Here is a 23,990-nt window from a genome sequence, read left to right on the forward strand (position 1 = left end):
TCCACTGGGCCTACACCTCACTGCTTTCCTGCCATCCGGGAGTTCGAAGAACGATGTTCGCTATCGCCCGGAGGTTCTGGTGGCCCTCCATGGAGCCGGAGGTCCGGGAGTACGTAGAGGCATGTTCGGTCTGTGCTCGAAACAAGACGTCCACCGGGTCACGCATGGGACTCTTGCAGCCACTTCCCATCCCCTCCAGACCCTGGTCCGACATCTCAGTGGATTTCGTCACGGGGCTTCCGGCCTCTCAAGGTAACACCACTGTCCTCACAGTGGTGGACAGATTTTCCAAGATGGCTAGATTCATCGCTCTGCCAAAACTGCTCTCCGCCAAAGAAACGGCGGAGATCATGATGATCAATATTTTAAGGTTCACGGATTTCCCAAAGACATTGTCTCGGACCGGGGTCCCCAGTTTGTCTCCCGGTTCTGGAGGGAGTTCTGCCGGCTCATCGGAGCTAAGGCCAGCCTGACCTCGGGTTATCACCCAGAGGCCAACGGCCAGACCGAACGTCTCAACCAGCAACTGGAAACGGGCCTCCGGTGTCTGGTGTATCAGAATCCCTCGACATGGAGCAAACACCTGGTCTGGGTCGAGTATGCCTACTGCCCACCTCGGCCACAGGTATGTCGCCGTTCAAGTGTGTTTGGTTACCAGCCCCCTGTTTTCGCAGACAACGAGCCAGAGGTGTCTGTACCCTCTGCCCATGCCATGGTTCGCCGCTGCCACCGCATCTGGGCAGCCGCCACGCAGGTATTGGTTCGCCAAGGGGACCGAGTCAAGAAAACTGCGGACCGCAAGAGACGACCCGCTCCCGCCTACCAGCCGGGACAGAGTGTGGCTCTCCGCCAGGGATCTTCACCTTAAAGTCCCGTCCAAGAAGCTGGCGCCGCGGTTCGTGGGTCCGTTCCCCATCACCAAGCTCATCGGCCCTGCAGCAGTACGACTCCGCCTGCCCCGATCCCTCCGCGTTCACCCCACTTTCCACGTAAGCCGGGTCAAGCCCGCCAAGGAGAGTCCGATGGTTCCAGCCGCTGCCCCTCCGCCGCCCCCAGAAGTGATAGAAGGCGGTCCGGTGTACAAGGTCAAGCAGTTGCTGGCGGTTCGCAGCCGGGGCAAACAGTATTTAGTAGACTGGGTAGGATATGGCCCTGAGGAGAGACAGTGGGTCCCGTCTCGCTACGTTGTCGACCCTACACTAATCACGGACTTCCATAGGGACCACCCTGACCAGCCTGGGCCGTCAGGAGTCGGCCCTAGAGGGGGGGGGGTACTGTCACACCGCGGTGAGGGCTGTCTTGTCTTGGGTTTTCTGTCTCGTAACTTCCTGTTTTATTTTGAAGCCTTACTCCTCTCGTTTCAGGTCACTTGCCCTTCCTCATGTGTCACTGGTCTGATTGTCTCCCCTGATCCCTGAGTGGTTCCCCATTACCCTCATGTGCTTATAGTCTGCGTCTTCCCTCTGTCCTGTGCCAAAGTGTTTGTCCTTGTCGATGCACTAAAGCCCGTGTCCACAGCCATAGATAAGAATTTTGCCCAAGAGTTTTGTTCGTGAATAGTTTTGTTCTGTTTTTTCCCCCTCCTTCGGGAGCGCTTTATGTTTGATGGATTATTAAGAAAGTTGTTTGGAACAAAGGACACAATAAAGTGCGCCAGTACGACTATCTCCTGCATCTGGGGCCTCCTTTTAGACCAGGCCTGACAATTTCATATTCCGGAGACCCAGAATCACAAGAGTTTTGCAATCTGTGCAACATACAAAACTATTTGTCCTTAGACCCTCAAACTGAATTAGGAAAACTCCCCAAAAGAAAATTCATGCAGGTACATTTTTTTTTAATCACAGAAAATGTACAATTTAATATGTGAAACTAATATGCATTGGTCTCTTCATTAAGTGTAACTAGCATTTGCTTTTAAAAGCTTGATTAACATCTGGCGGCGTAAGAATTCCTAAATTTCCTGATGTGGGTCGATATCCTAACTGCTGTACTATAAAGAAGATATGCATACTGTTTATCATTACCTGAGTGTCTGTATGTTTTTAACCACGAGTGATTTTTTTTTTTAACTGCAATGATTCTACACGTGTCCTCGTATTGTATTGTATTTTATATATTGTTGTTGTATTTGTGTTTTTTGCTATTTGGACCTATGAGTCTGAAATAAAAGGCCTATATATTAGTAGATAGGATTCAACTCTGCACAAGTACAACCAATGTTATATTTGGACACTGAAGAAAGCAAACATTCTTGCAAAGATTTAATAATGAATTTTTTTCACACATTTTCTGGTTTAACCTCTTCATTGAGGCACAAACCGGTGTGGAGTAATTACATGGAAATAACATAAAGGCAATTAAAAACAACACGTGTGGCTTGCATGGGATTTTCCTATAAATGGAGAGAAGATGATCACATTAAATGTTACTGACACACATCATGTAGGTGAAGGACAAACAACCACACAGCCGAGTCTTTACAGAAGTAGTTGATATATGAACACTGTTTTCTTCAGTAATGCATTTACAGTAGACAGTAGTGTACAAATACATAAAACAAGACAGTGTAGTGTTTTTTAAGCTTAGTTGGTCAAATATAGACTTGCGCCGTGTAAAATAAATAACTTGTTCATGTGTACATTACAATGCAAGATATATGATAATTAATAAGGGATATTATTATGAAGGATTTGTAATTGTATGCATGTTATGGTCACTGTTTTTATTACTGGATAATGATTTGATCGAATCTTATTTAGGTAGAAATAGGAAAATTAGACGTGAGCAGAGAGAGGCCGGTCTGATGTCGATTAAAATTGTTAGCGTGAAAACACAACATAGTGTAAAGATATTGAGAAAGGAGATGATAGTCGGCTTATGCTTGTATGTTATATGTTTTATGAAAGCTAGCAGTGTGTAAGAGTGGAGCTTGTTTGTGTGAGAGAAAGCAGTGTCTGTGAAAGTGGGGGAGACACGGAGTGCGCCGGCCAGAGCGAAGGCGGCCCTGTACTCTTAAGTAGTATGTAAGATTAAATGCACTTAAGACTGAATGTGCAATACGTGCGTTTTGTAGTTTTATCTTGAATGAGTTTGCATATTTGCAGTAGGTGCCAGAATTGTTTAGAACTAAAAGACCCTGAGATGCCTGTATTTGTACAGTGTGGGTTAGTGATACGGATCAAGTAAGGAATTACGTCTAGTCGCTGGCGAGCACTTCATAGTCTCTGATACTCCCGAGAATAACCCTTAAGATCTGAACATATGCACCATAAATTAGAAATCTGAATAACACGACGCATGATCACCCTGCTAGAGTGGATAGAGAACACAGAAAGCATATTATTCACACTTTGCTACGTGTTTTGTGCACACAGCTTTAGAATAGCAGAACCCAGTTCCGCGAAAGGGACGGAGCCAGGTGCTTAGTTTTGAAGTGAGTTTTAGGGTTTTGCTTGCTGTGCTATGCTCCAGGAATATTGCTGATCACACAGTTTTTTGGAGCAATCATATTTGTTTAATTGTGTTCGCAAAGGAGAAAAAGAGGTGATGAAGCAGGGCTTTTCAGAGCTAGATAACTAAATAAAAAATGAATAAGACGACGCCTGAGCGAGAGGTCTACAGCAAGAGGAGCTAGATAACGAAATTATAACGAATAAGAACCAAATCCACTACCACAGAAGTTCAGTTGTTGATGTATTAATGATTTTAAAAAAGGAATAGAAAGTTAGAAGCAGTGGGGGAAGAAAAAACGTGCCACCACGGGTTTTAAGTCAAAGGAAGTAAGAGAGTGGACAAGGAGGGTACTTTATATTAAATAAAATAGCGCCTCTAGAGGTTTGAAGAATACTCCTCAGTGGGACTAAAGGGAATAACCATTTAGCACCATCAAGTGGCAAAGTTGGGGCACTACTACAGTTAGGACACAGAGGTTAGAAGGGTTATTACAATAACAATAACTGATATTAAATTGTTTACACACACCGCTCACACATACTTTTAAACACAGCATAGATAGTGGGATTAAAACATTTTCACATTATACCATTGATAAAGAATAGACAGAGAATATTAATGATAGTTGTATATTAATAACATTTTGACAAATTAATATTTTTTTCATTTTTAACAGAATTGTAGTTTTATAACTTCATCATACTTGCATGCATAATCATTCAATTGCAGCGTGAAATTATATTCCCTTTGGCCATGTCAATTGCAGTGTGAGATTGTATTCCCCTTGTCCAGGTCGATTGCAGTAACCTTAACCAATTGTATTCTTCCAATTACACCACATGTGCATGTTAGACACAGTGTTTATTATTTTATTTCTACATTCACATTTCCTTATATAAGTCAGCACCTGATTCTTTCAAGATGTCTGGGCCAACGAAGACCCCACTGTCATGGGTTGATGCAGCCCTGGACATAACAGTCCCAGGAGAAAAGAAGAAAGCAGAAAGGAGACTGAGAAGACACATCCATATCAATGCAGGTCTCTTTCCAACGATGACAGTAGACTATAATGTCGTGTCCCGATGGACACTTGCTTCTCTCAACACAATTTTGGAGCAAGAGCTACAACATTTCTGACCAGAGTCCACTTTAACTTCAGCAACAGCAAGGTAATAATGCTCATTATTATTCCTTCATATTTCCTTTTTTCCAGGCATTTTGCAACTGTACATTAATTACAGACAGTACAGTGTTCTCAAGTAAAGTAACCGTGTAACGCTACGTGACTTTAAGAAGTAGAGACAATTCCCTGCACTAGTAAGCTAACGTAGTGTTACTAATATTGCAAAAATATAGTATTTGCTCATTAAATTGTGATATAAATTATTTGTCTTCATATAGTTCATAGATGGCATGCGTTTAGTGTAACTTGTAAATTAATTGGAATCGTTTATGTGTGATGTCATAGCCGTGTGTGTGTGTGTGTATTGGTGTGCTAGTTAGCTAAGTCTAGCTCCGTTTGGAGAGGTTTTGACTCTTTTCTCTCTTGCTAGCTACCGTGTGGCACAACGTGGCACAAGTAACGTTACCGAGCACCACTGAAGGTGAACCAGAACGTTGTGAGTGAACCAGAATGCCACAACAGGTCAGACAGCACAACAGGTAAGACTTTTACACAGCACAACATGGCGTGTGTTTTCTGAGCTAACGCTACATGGCAGGGCAGACTGCAACAGCTGGTATATCGTTGGATACTTTGCCGCTAGCTTAACCCTCCTGTCTGTTGGGGTCTAATCTGACCGATTTACAAGTTTAATCAATCATAAATATTGTGTTATACACTGATAAAAATGATTTTGAGACACTTATTAAATATATGATATTAACAATGAAAATGTATGTTTCTATCTCTACACAAAAAAATCTAGTCCTGGACTTGATCTGTATTTGTTTAAATGACTAAATATTGTGCATTCGTTCCTCAACAAGCTGTATCTTTGTAATCTCCATGTGTGTTTACACACACATGGAATTTGACTCCCGTTACACGTTGCTCTTACATACACAATATACAATACATATAGTTTGATGATGTGATATTTCACTGAAACATATCTTACTTGATCTACTTAATAAAATCGAGGCAACTTTTTGCATACATTTATTCCATGGAATAAGCAATGCTGGGTTTTTTTCAGATTTTTTTTCAGATTAGTTAACTTGTCAAGTAAAGTCAACTTGTAAGTTAATTCACTATTTGACTTTACTTGACAAATTAAGTTGACTTTACTTGGAAAAATGATTCGCTGCATACAAAAAAATAAGTAATTAATAAACAGCATTGCTTATTCTATGTAACAAATGGATGCAAAAAGTTGCCTTGATTTTATTAAGTAGATCAAGCAGGAATTTGTTTTCAGTGTAGCAGCGGGCAACTTCATTATTTCATTGTTGTTAATATTATCCCGCCACTGTAAAGGGATCGATCAGAACCTTTTCGTCAATGGCATTCTGTACTTTTCCAGGCATCAAACGGATGCACCTGAACCAGATTCCAAATTTATACAGTCAAATCTTTTGGAATAAATCTGTAGGATGACCTCGATCAAACCTGTTTGATCACAGCACACACACATACACTTGAACACACACACACACACACACACACACACACACACACACACACACACACACACACACACACACACACACACACACACACACACACACACACTCATCTGTTGTTCCAGTTAGCCGAGCTGCAACCAAGAAACAGGGAGCTGTTTACATTTGTGCATAAACTTTCATACCTTTCATATACTTTTCAAAAAAACATTGTTGTAAACGTGAAGTCCTCAAGGGTCCATGATCTCAAGGTCAGTTTACATACCTAAATAAGTCAGACAGACATCATTGAAGGCAGGGAGTTTGAGTGACCTCCCTCTTGTCTAATTTCTCAGGTTCTCATGTTTCTCAGTTTAGACTTCATCTTGATTTTTGATGCTTGCTTTTTCTTTTCAGTAGTTATCTGCACTTTAAAAGGCACAGTCCGCTCAAATAAGTTGTTACCCAGGGCTGGACAATCTTTTCAGTGGAATAATATGTGCATGTTATGACGATTTTGTGATATTGTGTTCATTTACATGATGTGCAGAGAATAAACTCAATTTGATAATTGAATGGCTTTTCCTATAACTAATATGTTTTCTACCAAAGGTATTGTAACATATAATCAGCTTTATTGTTCCATGTGTGTTTACACTTGGAATTTGACTCTGGTTACACGTTGCGCTTACATACACAATATACAATAAACAAGATAGCTTGATGATATGATATTTCACTGAAACAGATCTTGCTTGATGTACTTAACCAAATCGAGGCAACTATTTGCATACAATTATTATGTTGAAGAAGAAAAGCTGGTTTTTGTATGAATTACTCAGTTTTGTACGTAACAAATTCTTATTTTAAGGTATATGTAACTTAATTTTTTAGGTTAAGTCAACTATTTTTTAGTAAAATGTACCAAATTTTTCAGATTACCTTACTAGACTTTTCAAGTAAAGTCAACATGATTTTGTAAGTTGACTTTACTTACTTGGGGGTCGCCACTGATGAGACTACACTGTAAGACTTTGATGTAAATTTACAGTGAAATTCTAACAGTAACCTACTGTATTGTGCTAATACAGTATAATGCTGTAAAAGCAATGCATTCTGGGAGGTATAGCGCTTGCTTCCATGATCCTACGGTCAAGTGTTTCTTTTCACAGTAATTTACTGCGTACCGCTGAGAATCATGGGAAAGTAACGTCTATTGTTTTGAAGTTCTCATAAATAATGAGCAGCCAGAGCGGAGTTTTGCAATTCCTCAGTCAATCTTGTCATTTTCTATTTGAATTATAATGTCTTCCGTTTTAATATGTAAATCACTCTTAGTGCGAGGTCCGCTGCTCGGTTCGTGCTCGTCGCAGCAGCAGGAGACCATTCCCTTAATGCAGGTGGAGGAGACACAACACCTCACAATGTTATGATCGATATGTTTTTTTGATTTTCACCACCGCCAGTTTGGGAAAGTCAAGAGGATGTATTATTTTTAAGTTTTGATCTTCAGTCCAGATGAAAAGCGCAAGAAGGACGACTTTTAACTACCTCAAGGTAAGTCCAGTTGCAACTTAAGATACATTTTTGAACACCTTTGCTAACGTGTAGCTTAACTTTAGCACATGTTTCTACATGCTTTTTATGGTTGTAGCCATTAATTTGGCAAAGTTTTGTCTTTAACATGTCAAGAATATAGAGATCACTTAAGTCAGAGGGAGTAGAAATTAAGTGAAGAATGTTCTGGCACAAGGACATTAACATTAGACATTTTATTGTCATTTATTTATCCCACTCTTCAGCAAGCAACAAAATATAATGTTCACAGCTGACAGCATAGTAGTCTGAGCTACTTATGTCTCAGGGATAGAACTTGACTCATGGTTTTAAAAGAATTACACCGCCAAACTGTATGATGGGTAAATCCCGCCCACTCAGTCACACAAGAAGAGACAGAAAAGTCTCCTGTGTACACCATGAGTCAAGTTTTATCCCTGAGACTAAGTAGCTCCGACCGCTGCACCCTCAACTCTGAGCTGTGAACATTACATGTTGCTCCCTCCCAAATATTGCACTACCAGGATATGAAAAACGGCACCACTTTGAGAATCACTGCTTTAGGTTATAATCACTATACATACATTTGATTAACTCCTGGCCAGAATAAACTAATCTGTTGTCCACAGAGCCCTCAAATGGCCAAATAAAGTAACTGCAGTACTAAAAACAACCACATGGCGAAACACCGTGACTGAAATAGAGATGTGTACTTATGCACAAGAATTGTCAAGTTATCAAAAACCCATAATGTTATTTGCACATTTCAAAGATGTAACACTTATAAAACCCTAAGAAAAGTAAGTATTAGCAATAAATTTAGCACCACTTTTCCATATATCTACTCTAATATGCATTATAAACATAAAGTAGGAAAAAGAACGATTATGCTAACAATATGTGGTGGCCATTAACAATAGTTTAGAAATGGTTTGACTCACGTTTATTTATTTTTGTTCTACCTTGCCATCCTTTCCAGAAGCTGTGTTGGAATCAACCCAGAGGGACAAAGGCACGTCAGAGAAAGGTGATCAGCAAGAAGAGCGGGAGAGCGGTCCAAAAGAAAGTGACATCCGCATGTGTGCACCCGCTTGAGGAAGCTCATGGATTTCGAGTGGGACTTTGTATGAGTTTGTCACTACCCTAACTCTGTCCATGGAGCACACGCACGCACGCGCACACACACACACACACACACACAAACACAAACACGCAAGCACACACACACACACTTCATATCTATGACTGTGTCTCACTCTTTCACATTGCTATTTGTATTTGTAAGGGCTATTTTTGTATTTATTTGTATTTAATTATCTTAATAATGTTCAACCAGGCATTATTTTTTGTTTAATATTGAAGTTGGCTATTGGGTAAGCACACTATTGTTCAAGTAAATTAATCTTTGGATGCTATTTTTTGATAAACTCAGGCTATTGTAATAAATAAAAATATTATATTGAATATGTCCTTTTGTCTTGTTTACTGTAAGTTGTTATTTGTCATGCTTGTTAATTGTCCTGATGCTGGCATTAAAAGTACTGTTGTATATTTTTTTAATAATTTAGAAATTTACTTTACATTTGGATTACAACAAGTTACTGTATTTCCATAACAGAGTAGTGATGCTGTATATCTTACAGTAATTTTACAGGAGAAACTGCTGCCAGTAAATTACTGTAATTTGGAATTACAGTAAATTACTGTATACAAAGAATACAGCAAGCTGCTGTAATCTAGTAAAAACAGTAGAGATGCTGTATATTTTACAGTAATTTACAGGAGAAACTGCTGCCAGTAAATTACTGTAATTTGGAATTACAGTAAATTACTGTATACAAAGAATACAGCAAGCTGTATTACAGTAGAGATGCTGTACATTTTACAGTAACTTACTGGCAGCAGTTTCTCCTGAAAATTACTGTAATTTTACATGAAAAAGTTTTACAGTGTACTCAGAAGGCAGCCACTGGTTTCACCTCTACAAAGAACTGTGAGCTGAACTTCAAGGTAAGAATAAAGCAATGTACCGTGACTTGGTTAGATACAGTCTTTGCATGTTAGCAAGTGGCCTTTAACTACCGTTAGACGTAACATGTCCCGACTTCATCCAGGACAACCAGGCTGATCCTCGGATATACTTTGGCCGATTCCCTCAGTCTTTCTCCGGGCTGAAACGGATGATTTTAATGGGGAAAACTGACCCGATTTTTTGACAAACATCACCGCTTCTGGAGTGCCGTCTTCGGGCGAAATATGATAATTGAACCCCCTGAGCTCCGCCGAATTGTAGATCTGCCCTCTCCGCTTCCCCAGCTCCAACTCCGGGCTAAATTGCCTAAATTTAACCGGGAGATCCTTGCCAATTTGCGTCAAAATGACTTGGTTAAGTCGGGACCCCGGTTCACGGGCACCTCCTGAGGCTGATTTAAGACCGCGAACAGCGCCGTTCCTCGCATACTCTCTGCCTCTGTGAAACTGTGATATCAATAACCACCGTGCGATACAAAATAATTATGACTAATGGGCCTTCTTATTAACGTTTTTTCTCGTTATAAACTGTACTCAGGATTGTGTCAGGAATATTATTTTAGACTTAAGATTCGTGTCCAGTGAGATGCTGAGTGTGTAGAATGACTTTGCAGTTAAACATTGTGTTTGCTTACCTTCCACCACCTCCTCAAGGTGAAACTGATGAAACCCTTGAAAAGGAGAGAGTGGAGCTGCTCTACGAGTATAAGAAGAGAAACAAAAACAAACTCATCAATGAGAAGATGGAAAAAACCTCCTCCAAGCGTCGAAATGATGTCATTCTCAAGAAACCTCCCGTGATGGCCTGCCCTGGTTGAGCTTTCCATGTTATGGTGAACATTTTGACTGCATTACCTTTTGCACAATGCTTATCTAATATCACTGTGATGCTTACTTGATTATCTGTGGGGGGAAATGAGTAGTATTCTTACCTAATGAAGCTGTGAGAGAAAACACTATGGCTATCTGATTATCTAAGGCATGTTGAGAGACTAAGTGCAGAACTAAACTAAGCACACATCATGTACTTGACTGGCATGACTGTTTTATTCATACTGTCTAATTATTTTCTTTCTGTATCTTGTGATGTTTCTCCATCTCTCGCTAAATGGAATGAGGCACGTACAGTTTAGAAGTTTTTGTATAGAAGCAATCTGATGTCTATACTTGGCATTTTTCATATTTCTACAGGACAACAGCAATGAGTCTCGAAGAGAAGCTGTGATCAGAGGCCTCATTCTCTACGTCGGTGAAAAACCCGAGGAGTTTATGAAGATCTACGAGGTAAAGAAAATATACCTCTGCCGCTTGGATTTGAAGCCCTGCCTGTATGAAACACCATTGTACAATCCAGCATAGTTGATGGCTTTGTGGAATCATATATACATCTTTCTCCTGGGATGTTTATGAAATCTTATTTTTAAACTACAGAAACCATTTAAATTTTTGTATAAATAAATGCAAGAATAAATTACATTTAAATTATTTTTTCATAATTTACTACCACTTTATAAATTATCTTATTAATCATCTATAAGTCCTTAATACTTCATTTACAAAAGGGGAATCCATCATTTATAAAGTATGAAAGCCCAATCATGAAACGCATAATAGTCAAGCTTATTAACACTGGTCTGGGGTCATTTTCTTGATTTTACATCATTTTTAAATGTCTCTTTTTAAAGTCACTTGCATATGATACATACATACAAAAATTACAGAAGAATCTCAGCTATCTATATAATGAGGCACCATTGTCCCAAGGCACAAGTGTAAAGAGAAAATATGACTAAAGCTGAAAAATGTAATCTTGATTTTGGAAATTGTTCATATTTGTTGTGAAAACATAATTTTACTCATGTGGTTTAGCGGTTTTGGTGATGGAAATTGGTTTACCAAAGGTCTTAGGTTCACAAAAGCAGTGGAATATATGAATACAAGGGTAGACACATGTAGATAAATGTCAAAAAACAAAATTATTTTATGGTGGGGGGGGTGATGAGGTGTGGCTGGCTTTGAGGCCTGCTATGGTGATGTGTTGGCAGGCAGACGGACAGGAGACTGCTGCAGCGATGCTGCATGTTGTCCTCTGGACCCTCACAGCTCTGAATCCATCCATCCATCCATTATCAGCCGCTTATCCGGGGTCGGGTCGCGGTGGCAGCAGGTCCAGCAGGCCGACCCAAGCCCCCTCACCCGCAACACTTTCCAGCTCATTCTGGGGGATCCCGAGGCGTTCCAAGGCCAGCCGGGAGATATAATCCCTCCAGCGTGTCCTCGGTCTTCCCCGGGGTAATGGGAGGCGTCCAGGAGGCATCCTGACTAGATGCCCGAACCACCTCAGCTGACTCCTTTCGACACGAAGGAGCAGCGACTCGACTCCAAGCTCCCTCCTGATGTCCGAGCTCCTTACCCTATCTCTAAGGGTGAGCCCGGCCACCCTGCGGAGGAAGCTCATTTCGGCCGCTTGTATTCGAGATCTCGTTCTTTCGGTCACGACCCAGAGTTTGTGACCATAGGTGAGGGTTGGAACATAGACCGACCAGTAAATGGAGAGCTTCGCCTTCCGGCTCAGCTCCCTCTTCACCAGGACGGACCGGTACAGCGCCTGTTTTATTGCTGCAGCCGCACCGATCCGTCTGTCGATCTCCCGCTCCACCTTACCCTCACTCGTGAACAAGACCCCGAGATACTTGAACTCCTTCGCTTGGGGCAGGCAGTTTGTCCCCACCTGGAGGGAGCAATCCACCGGTTTCCGGCAGAGCACCATGGCCTCAGATTTGGAGGCGCTAACTCTCATCCCTGCCGCTTCACACTCGGCTGCAAAACGCCCCAGTGAATGCTGGAGGTCACAGTCCGAGGAGGCAAACAGGACCACATCATCTGCCAACAGCAGAGAGGCGATCCCGAGACTCCCGAACCGGATCCTCTCCGCCCCCTGGCTGCGCCTAGATATCCTGTCCATGAAGGTCACGAACAGGACCGGTGATAAAGGGCAGCCCTGGCGGAGGCCAACACCCACCGGGAACGTGTCTGACTTATTACCGAGGATACGAACACAGCTCCTACTGCAGGCGTACAAAGACCGGATAGCCCGTGCCAACGGGTCCGGCACTCCATACTCCCGCAGCACCCCCCACAAAAACCCCCGAGGGACCCGGTCGAAAGCCTTCTCCAAGTCCACAAAGCACATGTAGACTGGTTGGGCAAACTCCCAGGACCCCTCCAGTAGTCTTGCGAGGGTAAAGAGCTGGTCCACTGTTCCACGACCGGGACGGAATCCGCACTGCTCGTCTTGAATCTGAGGTCCGACAAGCGGTCGGAGCCTCCTTTCCAGCACCCTGGCATAAGCTTTTCCCGGGAGGCTGAGCAGTGTGATGCCACGATAGTTTGAGCACACTCTCCGGTCCGCCTTCTTGAAGATGGGAACCACCACCCCGGTCAGCTCTGAATCCACTCTGTAAAATACATTAATACAAGTCAGTATGAGTTCACTGAAATAAAGTTAACGGTGATAGAGACAACAGTTGATTACCAACCGTTCATAGCTGTAGTCAGCTATCTCCGTTAGCTCTCGCTAGCTCGCGCCGTGTTAGCAGCACCTAACGTGACATAAACACTACTGTAGTAACGATTAACGGAGATCCAACACTACTGGTCACACTTAGTTCACTGTAAGAAAGTTAACGGTGATCGGTACAACAGTTGAGTATGCACCGTTCAGTCGTAGACACGTAAGGAAACATCCAAAACGGGGCTATCTAGTGACGCGCTAACGCCAAGCTATCGTCAACAAACACACGTTAGTTACGGTCTTACAAACACATAATGGAGGTTCAACACTACTGGTCGTACTAAGTTCACTGTAAGAAAGTTAACGGTGACAGGGGCAACAATTGATTACTCACCGTTCAGTCTCACAGAAACACTGTAGCCAGCTATCTGGCCCGTTAGCTCCGGGTAGCTCCTTGTGAGCGAATCCTTCAGGCACTGGAGCTGCGCCGTCTGTCCCCTCCAATATATTTGCTCAGGACTCTTTGCTTGGCATCTTCTGACTCACATTGAAGCATTGCACACGTCGTAAGACACGTCCATGTTTAGATGCTCAGACGCGGAAGTGGAAACCATATCCGCCAGATTTTAAACCATATCTCTGTGACGTATTATTGTGATGATAGAATTTTTATTAAAAACTTAAACACTTGCCCGGCCGCATCGACGCGGGCCCCGCCCCCAAAGGGTTAATCAAGAATGAAAAAAAACTGTGTTTATGAATAGCATACTAATGAGTTACTAATGAGTGTTCATGTTGGAATAATGCTTTATAAATGATGAATCAAGTGTTTATTCATGCTTTACTAATGCTAAATAGTGTGTAGTTATTATAAAAGTAATTGTATAGTTGCATTTTGGAGGGAATTGGTTGATGTAAAAGTAACAGAGTAAAACCTTTATATAAAAGCAGCCATATCAAACTAGACAAATACCCCATTACATCTAAAACCTGTATTTAAAGGTTTGGGGGAAAGAAAGAAGGAAACAATTAGTCTGAACAAACGTACCTCCAGAAAAGATGAATTTAGGTTCACTATACAGAGAGTAAAACACTGGATCTCCTCTTGCAGCTCAGCACATATATGCTGTTGTGGTTGTCTGTCCATGAACAATGTAGGAATCCTGTTCAGTCCCATTGGTGCTACCAGGTAGCAGCTCATAGCTGTAGGAGTCTGACAGTTTAGGAACAAGCTGATACCAGAAGAACCTCCATCCTGCAGATGGATGCTACCGCCCGCTGCTGCTGCTACTGCCCGCGTCCCCTCTGCCCGCGTCGGGTGTCGAGCCTGGTCCCGCTACCTCCGGTGGTTTTCAGGGAGCTAGCGGAAGTTAGCGGGGAAGTAATGGAGCGCTAGCAGGAGCCCCAGCTGGCTAGAGCGGTTAGCTAACGGGGACACTGACCCAAGGTAGTAGCGGCTCATAACCAGACTTTTAGGGTAAATAGATATAGCAGCGAACTAGGTGGAAACAAATCAGATGTCCACATGTTTAGAAGCAGCTCTGGCCCTTTGTGTTTGCTCCATTGTTGGACTTTTGCTTTGGCAGGATACATAAAGGATGGATAACACTTCACAGAGCGTAGTTCTGTATTTGGCATTCAGAGAAAAAGATGTTCAAACAAGACAAACGTTTAGTTTAAAGGATATTTAAGTTCAAACTCCTGAAGCACTTGTTAGTCACAGCCTTAATCGTGAACGATGACGCGGCAAAGAGTGACTCAATGAGCGTAGATTCATCCGCAGTGAACCAAATAGAAGAACTAGGAAGTTTGTGTAATCACCTTCAGCGTGTCCACAGTGGAGGAGTGTGTTCAGCACTAAAATAAAGATTGACACTTCAGACATTTTCAAACCGACATAGCTGTCAAAAAGAAGCTGAACGTTTCACAAATGGCAGCAGTCAAGTCGTTATTGCATATCAAGCAACATTATTAACAAAGTGAGCCTGTTTAAAGCAACTTACCAGCCAAGATATTGACGTGAAAAAATGTGTAAGATATATAAAGTCGTCACAGTATGAATACAAAATCAAATCATGATGAAAGTGTCACAAACTCCTGTGACACATTAACAAAGTCCTCATCAAGGTTGATAAAAAACACCTGCTCTGTTCCAACCTTACGAGAAACTGGACAAATCCTCCTCTGATACTCGCACTGCAAACACTTTGTGTAGCACTCAGGCGGAGGAAGTCAGTGAGGTACTCACAGAATAACAGCAGCACACAGAGCAAAGCGTTTCCCATCATCACGTCCAACTTTGTCATCGGATTTCCAAAGCTTGCACGCGCACAAGGACTAACAGAAAACTGGAGGAGAAAGGTTGTGAGAAGTATTCTTTAAATCCCGGCTGATCATGGGAAGTAATAGTCCGGAATGCGATGAGGTATAATTAAAAAGTTTTTAATAAAAGGTTCATCACAAAAACAGCGTATGCATTCTCGCTTGAGGCCCTCTCTTGCTCACAGATTCACAGTCTGTCCCCCAGTTAGCTGCCGCCTCCGTGGTTCAAGAGCCCCTTCCAGTCTCGCCTGTTAGTTTATCTCACTCACAGAGCTTAAGGCCACTCATTGGTTAGTTTTACGGCATGCGATTGGCTAAAAGTCCCACAGGGGCGGAGTCTCTCTTTGGCGCAGGTTTTGAAAATGGCTCCATAACATTCATGTTTTCCGGTACCTGAAGTCCTCACTCCGCCCTCCTGTGTTTGCTAACGCAATATTTGACCTAGAAGGAATTGTTATTCGCTTCTATACGTTACAACTTATGAGAATCTTACTTCAGCCTACAGTCATCCATCCCCAGAAACCTTTCATCTCGGCTGGCTGACATGCAACTCAAATCCCCCACCAGTTCCTTATCTCGTGTCATAAACCACAGGTGGTCCATTCTCTTTGTTCCTTAAGACCAAATGCTCCTTTGTAAAAGCCTCAACCACTGTCCGTGTGCAAATGACCTCTGAACTCTGCAATACAGAGTTCATGTGACCTCAGCAAACTAGTGACTCTGTGACCTGATAAACAATAATCTATCTTAAGCATTACAAGACACACATGGACATCATTGCACAGTAATAAAAATGACCTTAATATGCATACAATCACAAATCCTTCATAATAATATCCCTTATTAATTATCATATTTCATGCATTGTAATTTACACATAAACAACTCATTTTACATAGTTGTGCATGTTAGAGGGGGTGTGGTGTTGAACCCAAATGCACAGACGCAGCAGTTCAAGTTCCAAGGGCGGACTTTATTGCGACAAAACAAAACACAACAAATAGACAAACTAATACCAACGGTAATGTCGAGCGAACACCGGAGATCCACCTCCCCTGCTCCAGAGTCGGGAGGGCAACTCTACCACTCTTGTGATCCACTCTCACCTGAAGAAGCAAACCAGACTGGAACTGGAACAACCCGACAAATGAGCCAGGTACGCAGTGGTCCCTAAATCACCTGCCGGTGATCAAGGCAATGCACAACAGCTGGGATGAAGGAGAGGGGCGTGGCAGTGGACGGAAACCGGGGGTGGAGACTTACGAGCAGACAGGGAATCCAACAGTGCAAGTCCAAATGTGACAAACTAAGCTTAAAAACTCACATGAAACTTTCACCACATGGTTCATATACATCATCACACAAATGTTTGTAAAACAGCAAAGTTAATAGATATCAGATTATAGCCGTAACTAAAGTAAAAAACATTTTCACTGTTAGATGGAGAACAATATTTGTTTCTTCTTCCTGGTCCCGCAGTACCATCAATATAAAGCCACATCTATGGGTTTCGGCCCATTAGATGATTTTTTTTGCAGAGACAGAACATGTTGGCACAAGTGAACGAGTTCCTCTTCACACATTAAAAAATATGTTGCCGCCGTGATGAATTTAAACCAGAGCTGACGTGTTACACGCACGGTATCTGTGATCTATAGAGAGAGAAGTACGTAAAGCATATACAAATAGATAACACAACTAGAACTCCTTCAGCCATGACGTTGAACATCTTTTCAATAACACAAAGCTACGCCCGGCTCTCCTCTCTCACTGGCAACAATGAGACTTAACGATAAACAGACCGGAGCAAGTGAAGGGCAAACAAATTAAAAATACTTTGGGGTTCTCTGTGGGCTTTTTTTCCATAATGTTGTCAGACAATTATAATAACAATCTGTGCAAACCGTGGCCGTACATTAGCGGTGAGGAATTGCCCTGAAGAACTACAATGCAGCCCGTTTAGTTTAAATACATAACAAGTGCAACATACAACACTAGGTTTTTTCAGCTGTAGTTCAAGGGAGACAACATGTGGAGGGTTACTAAGACTCCTCCTGAACTGCTCTATGTATTAAAGGGCCAATTTACTAATTTGCAACCTGAATCTTATTGTTATTCTGCAGGTTGAACTTGTGTTCCTCAGCGTCCTGCTGCTCACTGCTGCCATCTGCTGTCCCATGATGTAAAACACATTATTGATACACTTAAAAGGGATTTCTTGTCCCAAAGAGAGCTTTGTTTACAATTGCATAGGTTTTTAGATCAAAGCAATTTAGCTGATGGTTCAAAGTTAAACGTTTCTTCATTATTTCTGTCCCCAAAAGCATGACTCAACTGGATCGGCAAAATCAGTGGACAGATCATGAGACAAATTAAACCGCATGTGTAAAGAACAAAAAGTAAATGCAGTTAAAGACACTGCTGCCACAGATTTAAAAAATAATTTACTGACACATTTAAAGGTCAACCAAACTTGAAAAAAATACAGAAGATTAAAGCCATTTGATGATTTATTTTAAATCATCTTCTAATAGATTAACTGTACAAAAGACCGTCTGCTACTCAGATAGCAAAGCTGCCCACAAGGATTACATTAAAAAAATAGCAAATATTGATACTTTTTTTTCCTCCGTTTTTCATGTTGACTGTTTTTCTCCATATCAGATGTCTTTATTGATCTGGAAAAGAACAAAAGAATAAATAGAGAGTAAAGGTTATTTAAAATGTGCTGAAAGGTGCTTTGTGACATTTTACTCTACTGGACTATTGACTATATGTGTAAAATAAATGTTTATTATCGTTGCATTATTACCACGAGATGTTCCTGGTTTGAGTTCAGAATGAAGAGTTTCATCTGCTGCTGCAGATCTTGATGTCCCTTTGGATGGAAATATGCATTTTTATAATGTTTATGCTCCAGTCAGATACAAAAAACACACGAGAAAATAGATTACAATATTAGGCAGAATCGGTTATAATGATAGTTGAAGTAGGAATTGACCGCAATGGTTTCCGAATATGTTAAAACTATTTCTTTTTAATTTAAAATATGTTTGTTTTGGATGGACACAGAACTCTCATTACTGTGAAGCAGCTGCAGGATGATGAAGACTTTACTTACCTTCATCCTTCTTGTTTTTCGTGCGATGGTTAACCTGGGCGTACAGCACATTGTCGTCTAAAACAAAAGACACATTTTCAGTTATATATCGATGGATGGATGAATGAAGATAAATGAAATGTGGCATGCAGTTATGTTTATTTTATGACTGCATAGTAGTGTCAGATATTAAAATAAAAAAAATAGAAAATTAAATGAACAACAATTTATTAAAAGTCTCAAATGTTCTTATAGGTATTGACTATTGTTGACATTGACACTGGGTGAGAATGAAAATACCAAATAAAGACTTTAGGAGGGTCTGTTGTACTTGCCTGTACCTGCAGCTGAAGGCGTCTTCACATCCGAGTAAACAGCGCTCTCGTCTGGTTCATTATTCTTCCCTGTCACAAAGATAAGATGAGTGCATGACGAGTCATTCATAATCTTTAAAACCTATACGCATCTCAACTATTGCATGTAACTCTCACCATCAAAATGAATCACTCACCCTTCTGAGTCATGTTCCTCAGCTCAACCACAGAATATGTGAGCATGGATTCATCTGAAATAAAGATTTTTTTAATTGTATTTAATATGTTATGCATTTAACCTCAATCATCTTATTGTAGTATTTCTAACAGCTCTGTGATAAACACAGTATGTACTGTACCATGTTCAGCTTCTTCAGAGCCTCTGATTGTGTCATAGAGACAAGAATCTCCTACAGAGCCGTGAAAATCAAGAAGAGGTCATATCAGTCATTTCAGTCATGATATGAATTATGTAATCTTCTTAAACATATAACCAGACATAGAAATGTTTGGGTTAAAGTTAATTATACAATATTTAATGAATCAGGATAAAAGCTGACCATGGAGAAGAGCGGCATACGTATTGTTTTGAGTTTCAACCTGGTTGGTCATGTGGTCTGTAGCTGGGCTCTGATTGGTGCTCTGAGACCTGGTGGAGCCAGAACATGAAGTAAATACAGTGTATTTAATGAGGAGCGTGTAAAGTACTGCTGTTATGTTCAGAATGAGAGAAGAGAGTGTTGTACCAACCTCATGAGGCGGGACTCTGCAAGAAAAAGGCTTTTGCTGTTACATGGTTTTATAATGAAAACTGTTCTATTGTTACAGCAGAACATGTCACTATGTCTGTGAGTCTGACTTCTTAGAGTGTAATACATAATATCAGAAGGAAAAGATCTCACCTTTTGACTTTCTGTAGCAACACAGAAACAGCAGCAGGAGAATAATCAGTGAAACTCCACAAACCAGACCAACAACCAACAGTATGGGAAATGGAGAGCTTGCTGCAGCATCTTCAGAATATACATCTAAATACACATTAATCATCAGGTATCAGAACACAAAGAAATAGTTTAAACCAACTTCTAATCCAGTTTTATACTCACATTTTACTGACAACCAACTCTCTGGTGACGTCAAACTCCTAAAACCTTGTGGTGAATCACTTCCATTACATTTATAAAAACCTTCATCTGACTTTGTAACCTCAGAGATAAACAGCTCCCCGCTGCCATGATTCGGGATGAGTTTGCCATTTTTATTGAAATCCACATTATGAAGAAGCTTTTCTGTCCTCAACCTGCAGCTGAGAGAGACAGAATGTCCCTCAGTCACAGGATGGACAGAGCTCACCAGGATGACATCACCATCTGTAAAAAGATCAAAGAACAGGAAGTTTGGCTCAAAATCATCATCTGGTTGAACAAGCTGACGAACAATGATGAGAACACATTTCATAGTGTTTTATTTGTTATACAGATTCATAAAGTAGCTGAGTGAATACCTGGCATTTTGAAAAATATGTCCCTTTGGAAATGTGCTTGTTACATATAGCTGTAATTAATGCTCGATATGTTTTGAGCCAATATCAATTTAGTGGCAGTGTGTTACAGAATGGTCTAAAATGGGCAAAAACTGGAGGAGCCAAGCTGGAGCCAGATAACTCTCCAGCTGCTCCTGGTTTTAAAACATGGTGGATGTCTATAGTCATAACAATGACACACTAAGATTGTTGAATTGTTTGTTAAAAGAAATATTAAATTAAACTCATTATGAAAATAAGTTTGGTTAATACAAGTCACCTATAAACATTTTATAGTAGAATGTTGAAATATGTTTTTGTAAAAAACTCACACTGTATAGTAATGTTGGCTGCATTGCTGAACTGTCCTGTTCCAGACTCACACCAGTACACTCCACTAATCCAGTAACGGTCCATGATGCATGTAGATCCAGTCATGGTTCCCCAGGCAGAACAGGATGTCAGGAAGCCAAATTTAGAAAACCTCACCACTCTCCACTCAGTAGAGTTTCCCTCACAGCTCAGTGTCAGTGACTCTTGGCTGAAGTGCTGCATTCTGTCAGGACTCACTGAGAGAGACGCTGCTGAATGAGAATCTGAAGAACATAGAAGGAAACTTAACTAATACTTAACTAACGAGTAGTAACTATCTGAATTATCATGAATTGCAGTATTAAAACATGTTTATGAAGTGCATATCTAAATTATCATATGTATAAATAAATGCAAGAATAAATTACATTTAAATTATTTATTCATAAATTACTAACACTTTGTAAATGATCTTATTAATCATCTATGAGTCCTTAATACTTAATTTACAAAAGGGGAATCCATCATTTATAAAGTATGAAAGCCCAATTATGAAACACATAATAGTCAAGCTTATTAATCAAGAATGAAACATTTATAACTGTGTTTATGAATTGCATACTAATGAGTTACTAATGAGTGTTCATGTAGGAATAATGCTTTATAAATGATGAATGAAGTGTTTATTCATGCTTTACTAATGTTAAATAGTGTGTAGTTAATAAAACCTGTATTTAAAGGTTTGGGGGAAAGAGAGAAGGAAACAATTAGTCTGAACAAACGTACCTCCAGACCAGATGAACTGAGGTTCACTATACCAAGAGTAAAACACTGGATCTCCTCTTGCAGCTCTGCACACATATCCTGCTGTGGTCGTCTGTCCATGAACAATGTAGGAATCCTGTTCAGTCCCATTGGTGCTACCAGGCAGCAGCTCAGAGCTGTAGGAGTGTGGCAGTTCAGGAACAATCTGATACCAGAAGAACCTCCATCCTGCAGATGGATGTTCAACACGGCAGGTCAGAGTTACTGAGTCTCCAGGACTCAACCATGATGGAGACACAGTGAGGAGAGGCCGAGGTTTATCTGTTGGGAAGACATGTTATGATGAGTCATCAGTGGATTACATGCAGCGCTTGAAACCTGCATCATGTGTTCTGTCTCCAGATGTGTAATACAGGTGTGAAGCTACACTGTCTTTAAATATATTAACATTCACTAAAACACAAATTATGACGGTGCAACAATTTATTGATAAAACACTGCAGGAAGTATTTAATCACTCTGGAACCTGTGTATATTAATAAGGTAAACTGAAGGAAATCAACAGAACCCATGTTTATGTTTCACTTATTAACCACTGAAGTTGTTGGTTAAATTAACTTAACTCTGATTCTCCTTCAAACAAGGAGGCAGCAGGAGTTTCACATCTCTGTCTGTAACACTGTTAGTTCCTTTTTCAGTAAATCAGTTTAATTAAATGAACAATCTTTCAAGGTATCAGTGCTTTATGTTTTTAATATAATTATAATTTAACATTAGGTTGGAGACAGAATATGTCAAAGTCACTCTTCCTGTAATAAATGACAGGTTCACCAAGTAATGAGTACATTTCCCCTGAAGGAGGCGCCACACTCACCTGCCCTGTTTGATACTTTAATGTTATCACTAATTAATCACTGACTCATTTCTAGAATGTGTTGTCCTGCATTCATTTATCAAAAGGGATACAATACTGCATGGTTTGTCTTATTATTATTATTATTATTATGTAAATATCTCGTACGTCTGAACCATGTCCATCTTGTTCATATCTTTATGTTCCTTTACATAAAGCTCAGGATTACACGGTTATACAGCTGCATAAACAGCATCAGTGGTCAAACTTTAAGGTTCATGAATCTTACACTAGTTAACATTTATACATTATCACTACATTACAATATATTAACACTTTGTCAGATAGGTTTATTATATCAACAAGGCTCATAAATAAATAAATACTTTTAGTGAACGTCATGATGGTAAAACTCTGTTCACTTACCTGATACAGTTAGAGAGACTCTATTACTTTCTCTTCTAACATTTGGTGAGTTATTGTGGCCCGCAACACACTGATATTCACCACTGTGTTGTAGAGTTAGAGATGGTAATGTAAATCTCTTATTGTGGCTGAAGGAGGGATAACTATCACCAAACCTCCTGAATGAGTACCAGCCAGAGTCTTCTCCTTCTTCCATGTCACATATGAAGGTAACAGACTCTCCAGTAAAGAAAGTGGACCAGTTTGGCTCAACGGACAGCAAAACATCTAGAAACAAACACAAAGAGTGAAATGTGTTTTCTTTTTTCTATTCATCATAAATGAACTAAACAGGACACATAAATATAACGTGATAAAAAGTGACAATAAGTGGAGAATTGTCTTGAGTGAATACATAAAAAGAAAGAAACCTTGAGCGTGTCCACAGTAGAGGAGTATATTCATCACTGAAATAAAGTTAGAAACTTCATGAAACTGACAGAAACTATTAACTTCAGGTACTTAACAAGTTGTGTCTATAAAACTATGATTTAAACAGAAAGTACTCACAGAAAAGCCCCAGCACACAAACTAAAGTGAGTCCCATCTTCACATCCACACTCACTCTGTCACTCTGCTTCTGAGAAATGATTTTACTTTGTGTGAAGAGAAAAGGAGAAACGTATGACGCAAATGTGAGAAATCAGGAAATGCAGAGAAAAAGAAGACGAATTTCATAAATAAATTTGATCTGAAGTTTTAACTTCTGCTTCCTTCCCTTTTACACAAAGCTCAAACAACCAGACTGTTGGAACACAACATGTGTTCATGCTCATAAGGCAGAAGATCAGTTCATTTAAATCACCTGATAATGGAAATATATTTCAATCTTCTTTCAACATAAATTATATCAGCAAAGAGTCAGTAATTATTGATGTTACTGTAAAGGCAGCTGCATGAAGTCAAAGGTTTTCCTTTATATTTAATAAACTAACTAGGAACTGCATTATACATTATACTAAAGATGCAGATGAAACTCAGGTGGCATCCTCACTTTGAAATCCATGGTCTTTCTCACCAAACCGGACAATATATGAAATAAAAATATGTTTGTTCTTCAGCTTGAATTACAAAATTGTGGACCTATCACATTAATGTGTATTCATGTCTTTACTTTATGGTGAACTTGTGGTCTCACGTTGTCACGACTTCACCCACAGGAAGTGACTGAGCTC

Source organism: Taurulus bubalis, assembly GCF_910589615.1.
Source record: "Taurulus bubalis genome assembly, chromosome: 3".
In the NCBI taxonomy this organism is placed as follows: Eukaryota; Metazoa; Chordata; class Actinopteri; order Perciformes; family Cottidae; genus Taurulus; species Taurulus bubalis.